At 44.7% G+C, this 17,061-nt stretch overlaps 1 protein-coding gene across 8 annotated transcripts in view; it reads left to right on the forward strand.

Moving 5' to 3' along the window:
• Positions 1 to 17,061, forward strand: part of MPDZ (multiple PDZ domain crumbs cell polarity complex component) — a 3,829,210-nt gene that overhangs the window by 2,082,346 nt on the left and 1,729,803 nt on the right. The window lies entirely within an intron of this gene.

A 17,061-nucleotide genomic window follows, 5' to 3' on the forward strand; every position in this document is an offset into this window, starting at 1 on the left:
GCAGCAATTATTTTGTTACAGTTTACTGCTTCTTAAGGTTATATTTTCATTTCCTTATCTAAAATGATTGCAGCTTACCAGTGAGTGCATCTGTTGTATAAATCTTTTCCAGAGACATTGCTTTGTTATTCATATTATTTCACTTTGCTTTGAAGTAATTCCTGTGTAAAACAAGAAGAAAAAAGCAGGAAAGAGATATTTCATGGCAGGCAGGAATGCAGCATTAGTCTTGATGCCCCTGCCGAAGCTGTAGGGCTACTTTCTAAAACCTGTTTTAAGGAAGGTTCATTGAGACCTCAGGTAGGAATTTGTGCCATTATTTGGAAAAAAAGTAAACTGTGTTTTGATGTTTTCCTCAAATCTGTCTTGTTGTAAATTAGTAGTAAAGCCAGGTCTGATCTTCTTTGAAGCAATGTGTATGGTATAAGTTCAAGAAAGCTAGGTGCCTTTCTTGAAAAAAAAAATTCTACCACTGCATGAATTATTCAGAACCTGTAATCGGCATATATTGAAAGAAAAAGTATTTATTTATGTATCCTTTTTACAAATAATACAGTGCATAAATTTTCTTTTATGGATAGGAAGAGTGCAAGCTGCCCCCTTTCAGAGAGTTGCAGTCACAGCAGTTAACAGTGACCCTAACTACTGAGTGCATTTTAAGCATTTGTTTCTGCCAGGATTCCTTGTTTTGAAGGGGTGTATTACTTTAGAACATTTCCATTTATGTTTGAAAGCAGTTAATACGTTTCTTTTGAACGAGAATGTGAAATGCGTATAGTTTTGCACACTATCACATTGTGTCCCTGGGTCTGTATATAAGATGTCATTAACCATTGATCATGTTTATTTGTTCTTTATTTATACTCTAGGATACTTAATTTGTTGAATAATGGATTAAAGAGAATACTAATTGATTATTAACTTGGTAAGAGAACTGGAGCTGTGCTTGAGGAAGCCAAAGCTATACTCAGAGGTACTGCAACCATCTGGTACAGAGTGATAGAGATAGTGTGCGACAGAAGAATCCCAAAGAACCTAAAAGTAAGGTGTGCAAGCCAGTGGACAAAAACCTTAGCAGCGAAAGTAGAGCAAGCAAGAAAACTTGAGGTGATACAGATCCAGTGCCAGAGACGGGTAGTAAAATGCACATTGTAAGACAGCCAAAAAATGAGGACAACAGAGCTGAAGCCAAAGTAGTCCCATTTTTCAAGAAAGGCAGTAACAGCAGATTGCAGGGTTCAGTCATGAGCAGAAAATCAGAGGACGATTTGGTAAAGCAGATTTGAGAGAGACCGGAAGAAGGCAAGAGGAGAAAAGGATATCCAGAAAAAGAAGGTTGTCTTAGAAGATGTGGGACAGTCAGGGTTCACTTGAGAATAAGATAAGAGAGTGACACTGCATTGGGAGGTAGCAACAGATTATGTGATATCTTGGTACCCTGTAAAAGTTTGAAGGAGGATAAAAACAAAACAAGTTGAGTGTGTGCAGCTTTCTTGTTTATATTTGTTTCCATTTTAATCTTCTTTCTTCTTTGCACCACGTCGGTGGAGCAGATAAACTTAAAGAGCAGATTTGTGCCAAGTTTTTGAAAAGAAGAATTAAATGTTATCAGAGTTATTTATCCCCAGAGTAAACTGCAAAAATAACCCCATGGCAAAACATATGGTAGAGAAACTAGGGAATGGAATCTTTCTTTTTCCTACCACCGACACTGTACAGCAAAAAGACCTTAACGGGAATGAGAATGATGTTTAAGGGGAAAAAAATAACTAGAATGGCAAATAATACTGAACACCAGAAAACACGGGGCATGAATTCCATGCAGTTCATCAACTGCATCCCAAACTCAAGGACATTTTTTACTAAAAGATTCCACCCCCTCCCATGTTATACCACATTCATGCTTAAACGAGACTTCATTTGTCTCCCTCGTATTGGTGGCACCCAGAAGGACTTTGTTTCCAGACACCTGCACACCCAAAGAAACAGGCAATTGTTACATTCCAGCCGGAGAATCCAAATCTCCAAGCCTGGACAACACTGATTTAGCCTTGACCCCAGGACCACAAACAAGGACCAGAAGCAGATGGGAGAGCTCAGGGCTCATCATTGCCAGCTGGGTAAGGCTGTCCAAAAGATGTCCTCACACATTGAAGCCAGATAATGAGGCACTAGCTTCAGCAACACCTTGCCACAAGATCTAGCTGAAGCACTGGAAGGGTCTTAGACCCAAAGGAACCCAGATTCCCAACCCACTCACACCTCTTATATCCAAACAGGTGGAATGCAACAAATACAAATGCATGAACCCCAGACGTCGCCTTTACCTTCTTCCAACAGATCCATCAAGCAGTTCTGACTAAAAGTGCCACAGATCTCCAATACTGTATTCCTATAAGACTAAACAACCTCACCCCATCTTTCATTTTACTAAGAAGATAGCAGGCCAAAGACACAGAACTCAGCTTTAGCAAGCACATCGGGAAAAGCATTTTTGACAGTTCTTGTTTCTAGCATGACTTTGCTTAATGGAGTTAAAAAAACTTTGATAATATTTAATTCTTGTTTTTGAAAACCTGGCCCAAGTCTGCTCTTCAAAACTGGCAAGACGTTTATGGTAAATAGCAAACTCATTTAATCTTAGTTCTTTAGCTCATGAGAAAAAAAACGACAGACAATCACCCTGTATGAGGAAGAAAATGTTCAATCAGACTGTTATTGCTTGACCTTGAAAGGACTATTCTAATTAATATTTTTTTTAACCTTAATGTTTAATGCTTTTCCAGAAATGTTTTTTTTTTTAATGATTATTGATGTTCGTGTTTCACTGTTGCAGTCATCACATTTGTGTTATCCCTGCCAGCGCAGTCCTCGGCCTGCCCGAATACCAGAGGCTTAGTATTTCTGCGTCACTTGCTGTCACTTCAGGACTGATGTCAGGTCATGAGTAGTGTAAAGTAAGGCAGCCGACGCTATTACACCAGTCTTTTTTGCCGAGGAGCCCGAAGCAGAAGCAGTTCGCACAGTGCCAGTCAGCCGGTACCTGAGTTTTGCCTTCCAAATTGAAGCTGAAGTCTTCTAAAGTTAAGTACTCTGTTGGGGATCCTTTTTTCTTGCTCTAACAGATGTCAGAAAAAGTTAACAATTGTCTCACCTGTGGCAAGCAAATAACACACCGAGACTTTCATTCTTACTGAGACACTTGCTTAGGCCCAGACCACGACGTCCCTTGCTGTCACTTTTGTGCTTTGTTCAACACCAGAACTATACATCGTCAGGCCCTTATTGTAGCTAGATATTTTCACTTACAGTCCTCGAATTCCGATATGGATTTGGTAAACCATCCGACAGCAGAACTTCCAAAAAATGTAAGGATAAAGACAGAGACAGACCACACAGGTCCAAACCTACCGATGACTCTTCCGTTAAGCTAGTCGTCAGTATTCTGGTCCTCACTGAGGCACTTTCGCAGTCCCTGATGCCTGCTTCTTTGGATTCGCAGGCTGCTACCGAGACCCTTTCGGAGTCCGGAATGCAGCAAAACTCTTCTTTGACTAAGGATCCTGCGATTGTCTCTACCTTCGATGGGTCCGGAGCCGCTAAGCAGACACCGGCTTCCGAGGAAGTACTTCTCACTACTGATTCTTGACACAAACCGACAACTTCTTTCGCATCTACCGTTCTTTCGAAAACTACCGAGTTTCTAAGGCCCAGGGTACAAACCACGCCCAAGAAACCGACAACCCAATCTCAGACACCTGCTTCCTTGCCTCAGTCTCAAATGCTTAAAATGGCAGAAGACCTTATAATGCTGATCAGGGGAAGCCAAGCTGCCCCTTCCAGAAGAAAAAGAGATCTGTCCCCACTAGTTTTATCTGAACAGGAGTCTGATGACTCTGATGCAGTTGAATATGAAGACATGCAACCCCTCTCTACTTATGAGGATTCTGATGTAGAGGAATCCATTCCTTCAGCTTCACCAGTTGAGGACTTTTCTTTTAGGAAAACCCTTCATACTTTAAGGGAGGATTTCCAGTGGGAATGTCAGGACTACCCTCAGTCTAAAAAGAGACTCAGAGAATTCTTAGATCTTCCACAGCACAGACCCCTGGCCATTCCGCCTGTCCTGGATGTTGTGAATGATGTTTTCATGGAATCTCCTTTGACTCCTGACACCCTCCCTTCTGCTCCCAGAAAACCTGACGGGTATTAGAGTCCCTGACTCACAAAAATTTATTTTCAAAAATCCTACTGCTGACCATGAGGTTATTTCTCAAGGGCTTAAAGTAATTAACGCAACTTCTGCTAAGGATCCCACCCCCTCAGATAGGGATTCCCGAGGACTAGACAGATGGGGTGAAAAAGTATACACCTCTGCTACTCTTGCTATCAGAGCACTAAATTGTCAGTTCCATATGCTAAAATTTCAGCAACATACTACGGAACTCCTCAAACAAACAATATCATCCTTTCTTGCTTGTGCAGAAAATAAAGAGTTGCAAGAGTTGATGCATTCTACAAGTCAAGTAACTAAGCACACCTTACACTGTGGTTTTGATGCCCTAGAATCTTCTTGCAGGGCAGCAGTCACCGGTTCTGTCCTTCAAAGGCATGCTTTGCTTAAGGAATAGCCCTTGCCAGACCATGTCAAATCTAAATTATTAGATGCACCCTTGCAAAAAGACAACTTATTTAGCACCAAGGCAGTGGAGGTCTTAAAAAAGATGGAAGAAAAAGCTAAATCTATTCAGACAGTTAAGGATTTCCTATAGGTCCAGCCACCCAGGTTCAGTAGGCATTGCCCCTCCAAGCACTGGTCCTTTCCTTCCCCCTCCAGGTCAGTTCAGCCCAGACCGCGGGGAGGCAGACCCCCCCAGACAACAGTCACAGGGAATGCAGAGATCAAAACAATGGAGTTCCTCCACTTCAAAACCAGGGAGTGCAAAGCCACCCCCTCGTAGTAAGAATTCACAATGACTCTCCACTTCCACCCCCTCCCTCTGCCCACCTGCACTTGCCCCTAGGAAGAAAACTCTCCTTCCACGCAAACACCTGCGCCACCATTACCAACGTCCACTGGATCCTCACTATAGTGTACCAAGGATACAAATTTTCTTTCCACACATTCCCAACCCCAAAAGGGTTCCCAGATCTTCCTTCAAACCAGTGGGTAGAGGCGAAAAAGCAAGTCCTTTCCCTGCTCTCTATGAGGGAAATAGAGCACGATGTTCATCGTGTTTCACTGTTGCAGTCATTACACTTGGGTTATCCTGCTGGCAGGCTACCCGCAGTCGGCCTGAATTCCAAAGTCTTGGTCTGGCGTCAGTTGCTGTCACCTCTTCCCTGACGTCAGTGCGCCAGGGGTATAAAAGATGCAGCTGACGCCATTTTCTTCAGTCTTTCTTGCCGCACGGTGCCCAAAGCAAAAGCAGATTGCAAGTGCCGGTCGGCTGACTCCTGAGCTTTTCGTGTTTGAATTTCAGATCCGAAGTCTTCATTTAAAGCTAAGTACCTCATTGTGAAAACTTTTTTACTTGCTCCAGACCGATGTCAGAAAAAGTTAATAATTGTATTTCTTGTGGGAAGCAAATACCTCATAAGGACTTCCATTCTTATTGCATTCCTTGCATAGGCCCTGATCACAACGTCTCTAATTGTAGGTTTTGTGCTAGATTTAACCAACGCACTATTAAGTGTCGGCACGATTTTGCACTTCACTACTTTGGCCGAAGATTTAATTACACAATGTCGTGGGATAGCCATCCGACTACCGCAGTTCACAAGAAACGCAAGGAAAAGGACAGGCATCCAAGGTCCAAAACTGACGACGAGGCTTCTTCTAAGCCAGTCGCTGGTTCTCAGTGAGCCGCTTTTGCAGCCCCTGACTCCCGCTACCTCAGAGCCACAGGTCGCTTCCGACTCCCACGTGGAGCTGACTAGGCCACAGGAAACTCAAGGTATTGGAAACTTGGAAAATATCCCTTCAGATGGGTCCAGAGCCGCTGAGCAGGCATCGGCTTCTGAGGGTGTTTTCAGGCCTACACAGTTATATGTAAAACCGACTTCAGCTTCAAAGGCAAAGACTAAAGATCCACTAAAGACAAAGAAACAAGTACAGCAATCCCATGGACAGGCCTCCAATCTTCAGATCAGGTTTCCATTTCCTCTGATTCTTCTTCTGAACATACTCTCTTCCTCCCTGTGAGGATTCTGATGCTGAAGAATCTATCCCTTCAGCCTCTCCTCCTGAGGATTATTCTTTTGGGGAAACCCTGTATACCATGAGGGAGCACTTCCACTGGGAGAGCCAAGACTACTCAGAATCTAAGAAAAGGCTTAGAGACTTCCTTTTACTTCCTCAGCACAGGCCTCTTGGTATTCCTCCTGTTTTAGACATTGTAGATGATTGTATTTTCAGAGTCCAGACTGTCTCCATACTCCTTACCTCCAGCACCTGTTAAGCCAGACAGATACTACAGGGTCCCAGATTCCCATAAATTTCTTTATAAAAACCCTGCTGCTGACCCAGAAACTATATCTCAGGGTCCCAAAAGGGTCATGGATTCCACTGCAAAAAACCCTATCCCCTCAGACAGGGATTCAAGGGCACTGGACAGATGGGGGGAAAAAGATTTATACTTCTGCTACCTTGGCTGTAAGAGCTATAAATTGTCAGTTTCATATGCAATACTTAATGTCACCGCTTAAACAGAAAATGTTGACAAATTCTGAATGTGCAGAAAACGAAGAAATGCAGGATTTATTGCATGCAGCATACTTTGCAGTGTGGTTTTGACTCTCTGGAGGCCTGCTGCAGGGCCGCTGTTACAGGTACTGTCATTAGGAGGCATGCCTGGTTAAAGGAACAGAATCTGCCTGATCAATGTTAAAGCAAAATTATTAGATGCTCCACTACAGCATGATACTTTGTTTGGTGTTAAGGCAGAAGAGGTGTTGAAGAAAATGTAGTACAAAGTGAAATCTATGCAGACAGTTAAGGATTTCTTACAGGTACAGCCACCCAGATTTAGCAGGAACTGGCCTTCAAAGAATTGGTCCTTTCCAGTGTCAGACAGGCCACAAAGAGGCAGATATAGACACCGCAGAGGCAAATCCCAGCCCCAAGGCTCATATAGGTCTAAACAATGGGGTGCTTCTACCTCCAAAAGCAGAGAAGACAAATCTCAGCTATACAGGAAACCATCCCAATGACTTTCCTCTGCCAGCACCAAGCACTTACCTTTTGGCAGCCCCCTTAGGGGGAAAACTAGCACTTTTTTCACAAAATTGGCACATGATCACCCAGGACAAATGGATCTTGAATATAGTGTCACAGGGCTACAGGTTCCATTTTCACACCCTGCCAAGGTCAAAAGGTATGCCAAACCTGCTACACAATCAATGGGCAGAGGCACAAAAACAAGGTTCATCTCTCATAGACATGAGGGCCATTCAGCAAGTGCCGCAGCAAGAGCAGGGACAAGGATTTTACTCAAGACTTTTCTTGGTACCCAGAAAGGACAAAGCCTGGAGACCAATACTCGACCTGTCTATTCTAAACACATTTCTGGACATTCCAAAATTCAAAATGTTGACTCTGCAACAACTTCTGCCCATGCTGGGCAAGAAGGCTTGGCTTGTAACATTGGACCTAAAAGAGGCATACCTGCATGTCCCAATCAGACAGTCTTGCAGAAGATACCTCAGATTCATAGCTGGCTCAATGCACTACCAATTCTCTGCACTGCCCTTTGGCTTATCTACTGCGCCCAGGGTCTTCACAAAATGCCTGACACCAGTAATTGCATTTTGCAGACAAAGAGGAATTCAAATATATCCTTACTTGGACGACTGCCTTATTCAAGCAGAGAACAAGAACATTCTACTAAAGCATCTGGCATTTGTAAAAAGATTACAAATTTGCCTAGGGTACACAGTAAACGAAAAGAAATTAAAACTAGTACCCTCTCAAGAGATAATATTCCTGGGTGCAAGCTTAAATACAACTGTCCAGATGGCTTATCTCATGCCAGACAAACAAAGGCAACTGACTTCTTACTTCAAAATGTTGGCAACAAAGACCCAGTTATCTGCAAGAAAAATTCTGCAGGCTTTGGGTTTCATGGCATCCTGCATTCTGCTAATTCCATATGCAAGACTGCATATGAGGAAACTACAGTGGTATCTAAAAAGTGTTTGGACTCAACATTGCCACAGCTTGGAAACATTAATTACCCTCATTCCCTGCCTGCAACAGGAGTTTCGATGGTGGGCACAGGCCTGTCACCACAACAAGGGACAGCCATTCACTTTATCCACAGCCAGGCAGACATTAACAATAGATGCATCAGACTATGCCTGGGGGGCACAGATGGTAGGAAAATGTATTCAGGGCACATGGTCCACAAGCCAAATGCATCTTCATATCAATCAAAAAGAGATGCTAGCTGTTCAAAATGCCCTGACAGCCTTCAAGGATTTGCTTCATCCTGGACAACTGCTGATAAAGACGGACAATACTACAGTCATGTGGTACATAAGCAGGGAGACACACATTCCTATCCCCTCTGCAGACTAGCCATGACTTTGTGGGACACAGCATTGACTTACCAAGTACACCTGCAGGCACAATTCCTGCCAGGAAGGATAAATACTCTGGCAGATGAACTAAGCAGAAACCTTACGGATCCCCACGAGTGGAAACTGGATCCACAAGTCTTCAGCATGATGATAAAGAAATGGGGATGCCCAGACATAGATCTATTTGCCTCCCCTCACAACTGCCAACTACAGAGATTCTGCACAAGGACTTATCACAAGCAAGCATGGAAAGTGGATGCTCTATCATTCGGCTGGAAAACCCTAACAGTATATGCCTTTCCTCCTCTGCCTCTCTTCTCCGAGGTACTCCTAAAGGTCAGACAAGAGAAGCCAAAAATTAATCTGATTGCCCCAGACTGGCCCCGCCAGCATTGGTATCCAATCCTAAAGAGCTTGTCTCAAGGCCCAGCCTGGACATTGCCTCTAATTCCTCACTTACTGACCCAACAAAACAATCAGATCCTGCACAGCCAACTCAGGACCCTAAATCTGGCAGCATGGCGGATAATGTAGCCATTCATAACACACCTCTCTCTAAAGCAGTGATGGATGTTATTTTGGAGGCCAGGAGGCCCAGTACCAGAGAATCTTATGCAGAAAAATGGAAGAGATTCTGTGCTTGGAACCAGGCACAAGGAATTGACAGGTTTGTACCAAATTTTCCAATACCTAACTGAGATGCTAGACAAAGGCCTATCCTTTTCATCATTTAAAATCCATGCCTCTGCCATTTCAGCTCATTACAATACGGAACCATCTATTTTTTCTCATCCATTGCTAAGGCAGTACCTCAGAGGGGCCAAAAACATAAGACCTCCAAGGAGAGCACCGGTACCTGCATGGGACTTCAGTTATGTCTTGGAAAAATTCACACTGCCTCCTTTTGAGCCAGCCAATACAGCTGAGATAAAGTTCTTATCATGGAAAACAGCTCTGCTCCTAGCAATAACCTCTGCAAGACGAGTCTCAGAGTTACAGGCACTCATGGCTGTGGAACCTTTTATCATTTTCCATCCAGACAGGGTTTCTCTGAGAACAAACCTGACATTTATGCCTAAGGTAGTGTCTAGTGTGGCCCTTAACCAAACCATTCATTTACCTACTTTTTATCCAGACCCACAGAATAAGGGTGAGAGACTCCTGCATTCTTTGGACATACACAGACAGCTACGCTTCTACTTGGACAGAACTAAAGCTTTCAGAAAGATTGAGCAACTCTTAGTGGCATGTGCTGCAGGAACACAAGGAAAGGCTATCTCAAAGCAGACTATTTCAAAATGGATAGGCCACTGCATTCGTTTCTGCTATTCACAACATGGCAAATCAGTGCCTAAGGGCATTAGGCCACATTCAACCAGAGCAGCAGCCATGTCAGCAGCATTCCTCAGAGGAGTACCAACCAAAGATATTTTAGAGGCTGCAACTTGGAGTTCAGTGCACACTTTTACAAGGCACTACCACTTAGCTCTCTACTCTAAATCCAGAGCAGGTTTTGCCACTGCAATTCTGCAGGGCCTTATAGCCTCTCCTAACCCTATTTAAACCCAGCCACCCAACCTCAGCTTTGGGATTCAACCCAAGTGTAATGACTGCAACAGTGAAACACGATGAACATAGTACAGTTGTGTACCTACCATAAATGTAAATGTTCGAGTGTATTCACTGTTGCAGTCCAGGTTACCCACCCACCATCCCCCTTTCATTGCTGGGACTTATCTGTACTTCTCGATTCTATACAACCTATGTGGTGTATTTGCTTGTAGATGAAGGAAATGTTTACTTTAGTGCATGCATACTTATTGGCATTATTTTAGCCTACCCTTTTTGGGGCACCTGACATCTGGGGCAAGAAAAACTGAAGAAAATGGCGTCGGATGCATTTTTTTGTACCCCTGGCGCACTGACGTCAGGGAAGAGGCGACAGCAACCGACGCTGGACCAAGACTTTGGAATTCAGGCCTACTGCAGGTAGCCTTCCAGCAAGATAACCCAAGTGTAATGACTGCAACAGTGAATACACTCGAACATCTACATTTATGGTAGGTACACAACTGTACTTTCCTGCAGAACAGATAGGCCAAGGTTTCTACTCCATACTTTTCTTCGTACCCAGAAAAGAGAGCACCTGGCACCCCATCCTTGATCTATCCATTCTAAACACCTTCCTGGTGATACCAAAATTCAAAATGCTCACTCTCCAGCAACTAATACCTATGCTCTCCAAGAATGCTTGGCTAGATACCCTAGACGTAAAAGAGGCCTACCTCCACATCCCAATCAGGGAATCGTGCAGAAAATATCTACATTTCAGGGCAGGATCTCTGCACTTTCAGTTCTCTGCGCTTCCCTTTGACTTATCCACTGCTCCCAGAGTTTTCACAAATTGTCTGGCTCCTGCCATTGCTTTTTGCAGACAAAGAAATATACAAATTTACCCATACTTAGACGACCGCCTAATTCTGGCAGACAGTCAGGAAAAGTTGCTCAAGCACCTGGCCTTTTTAAAGTCCCTACTGACCTCCCTAGGGTGCACAATCAACAAAAAGAAATCCAAACTAGTACCCACCCAAAGGATTATATTCCTGGGAGCAAGCCTGGACACAGCATCCTAGATGGCATTCCTTACACCAGAAAAGCAAACTTACCTGACAGCCTACTTCTTTCAACTAAACACCAGACCCCAGTTATCCGCAAAGAAAATCCTGCAAGCTCTGGGGTTCATGGGATCTTGCATTCTATTCATTTCATATGCCAGACTGCATATGAGGAAACCTCAGTGGTACCTAAAAAACCTTTGGTGTGTACACTGTCAAGACCTGGAAACTCTTATACCAGTGATACCTTGCCTAAGGAAAGATTTTCTTTGATGGGCAGCAGCATGCTGCCACAACAAAGGATTACCTATCTCACCACCACCACCCCCGTCACCCAGACCCTCACCACAGACGCATCAGACTATGCCTGGGGTGCACACCTGGACGGCAGGTGCATACAGGGCCAGTGGAGCCCACTGCAGATACATCTGCACATCAACCAAAAAGAGATGTTAGCTGTCCAGCATGCATTGACAACTTTCAGGCCCCTTTCTCTTCCCAGGGGCTCTCCTGATCAATACAGACAACACCACTGTGATGTGGTATATCAACAAGCAGGGAAGGACTCACTCCTACCCTCTATGCAGGCTCGCCATGACTCTTTGGCACACCGCTTCAGTCATGCAACTACACCTGTTAGCACAATTCCTGCCAGGCTCTCTAAACTCTCTAACAGACAACTTGAGCAGAAATCTTCTGGACCCACACGAATGGCAGCTAGACTAAAGAACCTTCACCCTAGTAACTCAGAAATGGGGAACCCCAAAGTTCGACCTCTTTGCTTCCCACTCCAACCATCAGCTCAGCAAGTTCTGCACCAGGGAGCCTCACTGCAAGGCCTGGAAAGTGGATGCCCTATCCTTCACCTGGGTCAGCCTCTCGGTCTGTGCATTTCCCCCACTACCTCTCAATGCCAGGGTACTGCTCAAAATAAGGGAGGAAAAACCAAGGACAATTCTGATTGCTCCCGACTGGCCTCGCCAGCACTGGTACCACTGCTGCACAGCCTGTCCCCACTACCACCATGGCATCTCCCTCAGACTCCAGCCCTCCTGACCCAGAGGGAAGGAGAATTCATGCATCCCCAATTGCAGACCCTCAGTTTGGCAGCCTGGCATATTCCCTGACCACTGATCAAGCTGCCAATCTCAGTAAACTGGTTCTAGATGTTATACGTGAGGCTAGATGCCCTAGCACTAGAAAGTCTTATGCTGACAAAAGGAAAAGGTTCTGCACCTGCTTTCAGGCTAAGGGAGCCAATACAGCACAGCCCTCCCTACCTCTCATCCTGGATTACCTAGCTGACCTGCTACACAGTGGTCTCTCCTTTTCCTCCATTAAAATCCATGCCTCTGCTATCTGTGCTCATTTCAACACCGAGCACCCACTTTTCTCACACCCTCTCATCAAATAGTTCCTAAGAGGGGCTAGCGACTTGAGGCCACCCAGAAGAGCACCTACCCCAGCTCGAGACCTAAACTTTGTGTTGGAAAAGCGCACGCTGCCCCCCTTTTAAACCAGCATCTTCAACAGAGTTAAAGTTTCTCTCCTGAAAGACAGTCTTGTTTCTGACCATCACTTCAGCCAGAAGAGTATCTGAGCTGCAAGCACTCATAGCTGTAGAGCCCTTCATCATCTTCCATGCTGACAGAGTGTCCCTTAGGACTAACCCATCCTTCATGCCCAAAGTGGTGTCCAGTGTGGCTCTCAACCAATCCATTCATTTGCTCACCTTTTTCCCTAACCCACAAAACAAGAGGGTAAAGGGTCCTGCACTCTCTAGATGTGCACAGACAGCTCAAATTCTGTCTAGACAGGACTAAATCATTCATAAAGACTGATCAATTGCTAGTCAGCTTTGCTGCAGGGGCAGAGTGCGAAGCCATATCCAAACAAACCATTTCCAAATGGATAGCACACTGTATCCATTTCTGTGATAAGCAACATGGGAAACCTCCCCCAACCATAAAAATAGATGTCCGAGTGTATTCACTGTTGCAGTCCTTGTTTCCCTCCCTCCATCCACCTATTCATCTCTCTCTCTCTCTCCTTACAAGGAACTTTTTGGTATTTACTTTCTACTGGTGGGGTTCTTCCACCATATCCTGGTTCCCACGTGGGGCTCCTGACAGTTAAGGTAAGAAAAACTGATGTAATGGTGTCAGCTGCCTTACTTTATACTACTGACAATCAGACGTCAGTCCTGAAGCAACTGCAACCGACGCAGAAATACTAAGCCTCTGATCTTCGGGCCGGTCAAGGGCTACCCTGCCAGGGATAATCCAAATGTGATGACTGCAACAGTGAATACACTCGAACACACACATTTATGGTAAGTGTACACAACTGTACTTTCTATTAACTGATTGTGTAATTAAAAACTTGTAAGTGACCATGCCTGAAGCCTACCCCTGATGACATCGCAAAGAAAATCCAACCCATGCACTAAACAGGCTAGGGACAGACCAGAGCATACCCTGATCTAGTTCGCATAAATACCGATATTCTTTGTGTTTCACTGTTGCAGTCATCACATTTGGGTTATCTGCTTGCAGTAGCCCTCAGTCGGCTTGATTATCAAAGTCTTGGGTCCTGAGTCGGTTGCTGTCTCATTTTCCATGACGTCAAGTAGTAAGGGGTTTATTGGACTTCCACAGTGAATTTTGGTGGTTATTTCTGGAAAGGAGCCAATTTAGAGTTATAAGCTCTGTAGACATATAAGGTGTGTTTCATTTCAGAAATAATTAAAATTAAATTGATATGTGAAAAGCAATTGCACACTATAGAGTTCTAATGTTCTTCGAGTTTCACTGTTGCAGACATCACACTTGGGTTATCTGCCTGCAGGTAGCCCTCAGTTGGCCCGAGTACCAGAGACTTAGTATTTCTGCATCGGTTGCTGTCGCTCCAGAACTGACGTCAGGTCGTCAGGGGTATAAAAACAGGCAGCCAATGCCATTACATCAGTCTTTCTTGCCGAGGAGCCTGAAGCAGAAGCAGTTCGCAAGTGCCGGTCAGCCGCTACCTGAATTTTCATTTACGAATTGAATAATCCTGAAGTTTTCTAAAGCTAAGTACCCCATTGGGGAACCTTTTTTCTTGCTCTAACCGATGTCAGAAAAAGTTAACAATACTCTTGCCTGTGGAAAGCAAATACCTCACAGAGATTTTCATTCTTACTGCGTCACCTGTTTAGGCCCAGACCACAACGTACCTCGCTGTCGGTTTGGTGCCTTATTCAACGCCTGAAACATTCGTTGTCAGGCTCTTAATATCACTAAATTCTTTCGCTCTTTATCTCCGTATTCCGTAATGGCTTCAGTAAGTCATCCGACTACCGATATTCTGAAAAAACGTAAGGATAAAGACAGAGACAGACCGCATAGGTCCAAAGCTGCCAACGATGCTTCCTTTAAGCCAGTCGCCAGTCCGTCGATACTAAGTGAGGTGCGTTTGCATCCCCTGATGCCCGCTTCTATGGATTTGCAGGCCTCTACCGAGACCCATTTGGAGTCTGGTATGCCGCGAGACTCTTCGATGGTGGAACCTGTGGATGTCTCTACCTTGGATGGGTCCGGAGCCGCTGAGCAGGCACCAGCTTCTGAAGTTCTTCACACTACTGATGTTCGACTCAAACCGACAACTTCTTTTTTATCTAAAACTACCGAATTTCTTAGGCCTAGACTACGTGCTCTGCCTAGAAAACTGACGACCAAAGCACATGCACCTCCTCCCATGCCACAAAGACAAATGCTTGGAATGGCAGAAGAGCTTGTTACGCTGATTAGGGGAAGTCAGCCTTCCCCTGCTAAGAGAAAAAGAGACTAGTCCCCTGCAGCTTCAGCAGACCAGGAGTCTGATGACTCTGTGGTTTCTGATTATGAAGACATGCCATTATCTGCTTACGAGGATTCAGATGCAAAGGAATCCATTTCCCCCTCTACCTCCCCTCCAGAGGATTTTTCTTTTGGTGAGACCTTACATACTTTAAGAGAGCATTTCCACTGGGAATGCCAAGATTATCATCAGTCCAAAAAGAGACTAAGAGAATTTCTAGATTTGCCACAGCACAGACCTTTAGCAGCACCCCCTGTCCTGGAGGTTGTTGATGATGTTTTTATGGAATCCAGTCTTACTCCTGATACTTTACCCCCTGCCCCTAGGAAACCAGACAGGTACTACAGAGTTTCTGACGCTCATACATTTCTTTTCAAGAATCCTACCGCTGACCCAGAGATCATTTCCCAGGGGCCTAAAGATATCAAGACAAATACAGCCAAGAATCCCACTCCTTCGGACAAGGATTCCAGAGCTTTGGACAGATGGGGTAAGAAGGTATATACCTCTGCTACTCTTGCTATTAGGGCATTGAATTGTCAGTTTCACATGCTGAAGTACCAGTAACATATTATGGAACTTATAAAACAAAAAGTGGCAACCTTTACAGACTGTGCAGAAAATAAGGAATTGCAGGAGCTTATGCACTCTGCAAGCAAAGTCAGTAAGCAAACTTTGCAGTGTGGCTTTGACACCCTAGAAACATCTTGCCGGGCAGCAGTCTCTGGTTCTGTACTGAGAAGGCATGCTTGGCTCAAGGAGCAGACCTTGCCAGACCATGTCAAATCAAAATTACTAGGCGCTCCTTTGAACAAGGACAGTTTGTTTGGCACCAAAGCAGAAGATGTTCTTAAAAAGATGGAATTAAAAGCTAAGTCTATGCAGACTGTTAAAGAATTCTTACAGGTGCAACCCCCTAGATTCATTAGGCATTGCCCTTCAAAACTCTGGTCCTTTCCAGCCTCCTCCAGGCCATCTCAAACCAGACCCAGGGGAAACAGACCACCCAGATTACAGTTGCAGGCTATGCAGAGATCTAAGCAATGGAGTGCCCCCACCCCCAAAGCAGGGAGTGGTAAGCCACCCCCTTACAGAAAAAAACAAATAATGACTTCTCCACTCCACTCCCCACCTCTGCCCAATTGCTTGTGCCCCTAGGAGGAAAACTTGCCCTTCATGCAAAGAACTGGAGGTCCATCACACAAGACCGATGGGTCCTCAACATTGTATCCCAGGGGAACAGACTTTACTTCCACTCACTGCCAACCCCAAAGAGGTTCCCAGACCTTCCTCCAAACCAGTGGGCAGAGGCTACAAACCAAGTTCTATCTCTGCTCTCTGTCAGAGCTATTCATCTGGTTCCAGTGGAAAAGATAGGTCAAGGATTCTATTCCAGACTCTTCCTGGTATCCAGAAAAGAGGGCTCTTGGCGCCCAACACTGGATCTTTCAATCCTCAACACCTTCCTGGTGGTACCAAAATTCAAAATGCTTACCCTGCAACAGCTTCTACCTATGTTAGCCAAGGATGCCTGGTTAGTCATCCTAGATTTAAAAGAAGCCTATCTGCATATCCCTATAAGGGAGTCATGCAGGAAGTATCTACATTTCAGGGCTAGATTTATGCTCTATCAGTTCTCTGCACTTCCCTTTGGCTTATCCACTGAGCCCAGAGTATTCACAAAATGCCTTGCTCCAGCCATTGCATACTGCAGGCAGAGAAATATTGAAATTTACCCATACTTGCACGACTGTCTGATTCAGGCGGACAGTCAGGAATTGCTTTTGCTGCACCTGACATTTGTGAAAAACCTTCTCACTTCCTTGGGGTACACCGTCAGTGAAAATAAATCAAAACTGGTACCCAGTCAAAAGATTATATTCCTGGGAACAAGCTTGGGCACAACATCCCAGATGGCGTTCTTCACTTTAGAAAAACAAGTCTATCTGACAGCCTACTTCAAACATATGGCCACCAGAACCCAGCTATCTGCAAGAAAAGTACTGCAGGCCCTAGGGTTCATGGCCTC

This window comes from Protopterus annectens, chromosome 2.part0, assembly GCF_019279795.1.
Source record: "Protopterus annectens isolate FY-2018-M chromosome 2.part0, PAN1.0, whole genome shotgun sequence".
NCBI lineage: Eukaryota > Metazoa > Chordata > Ceratodontiformes > Protopteridae > Protopterus > Protopterus annectens.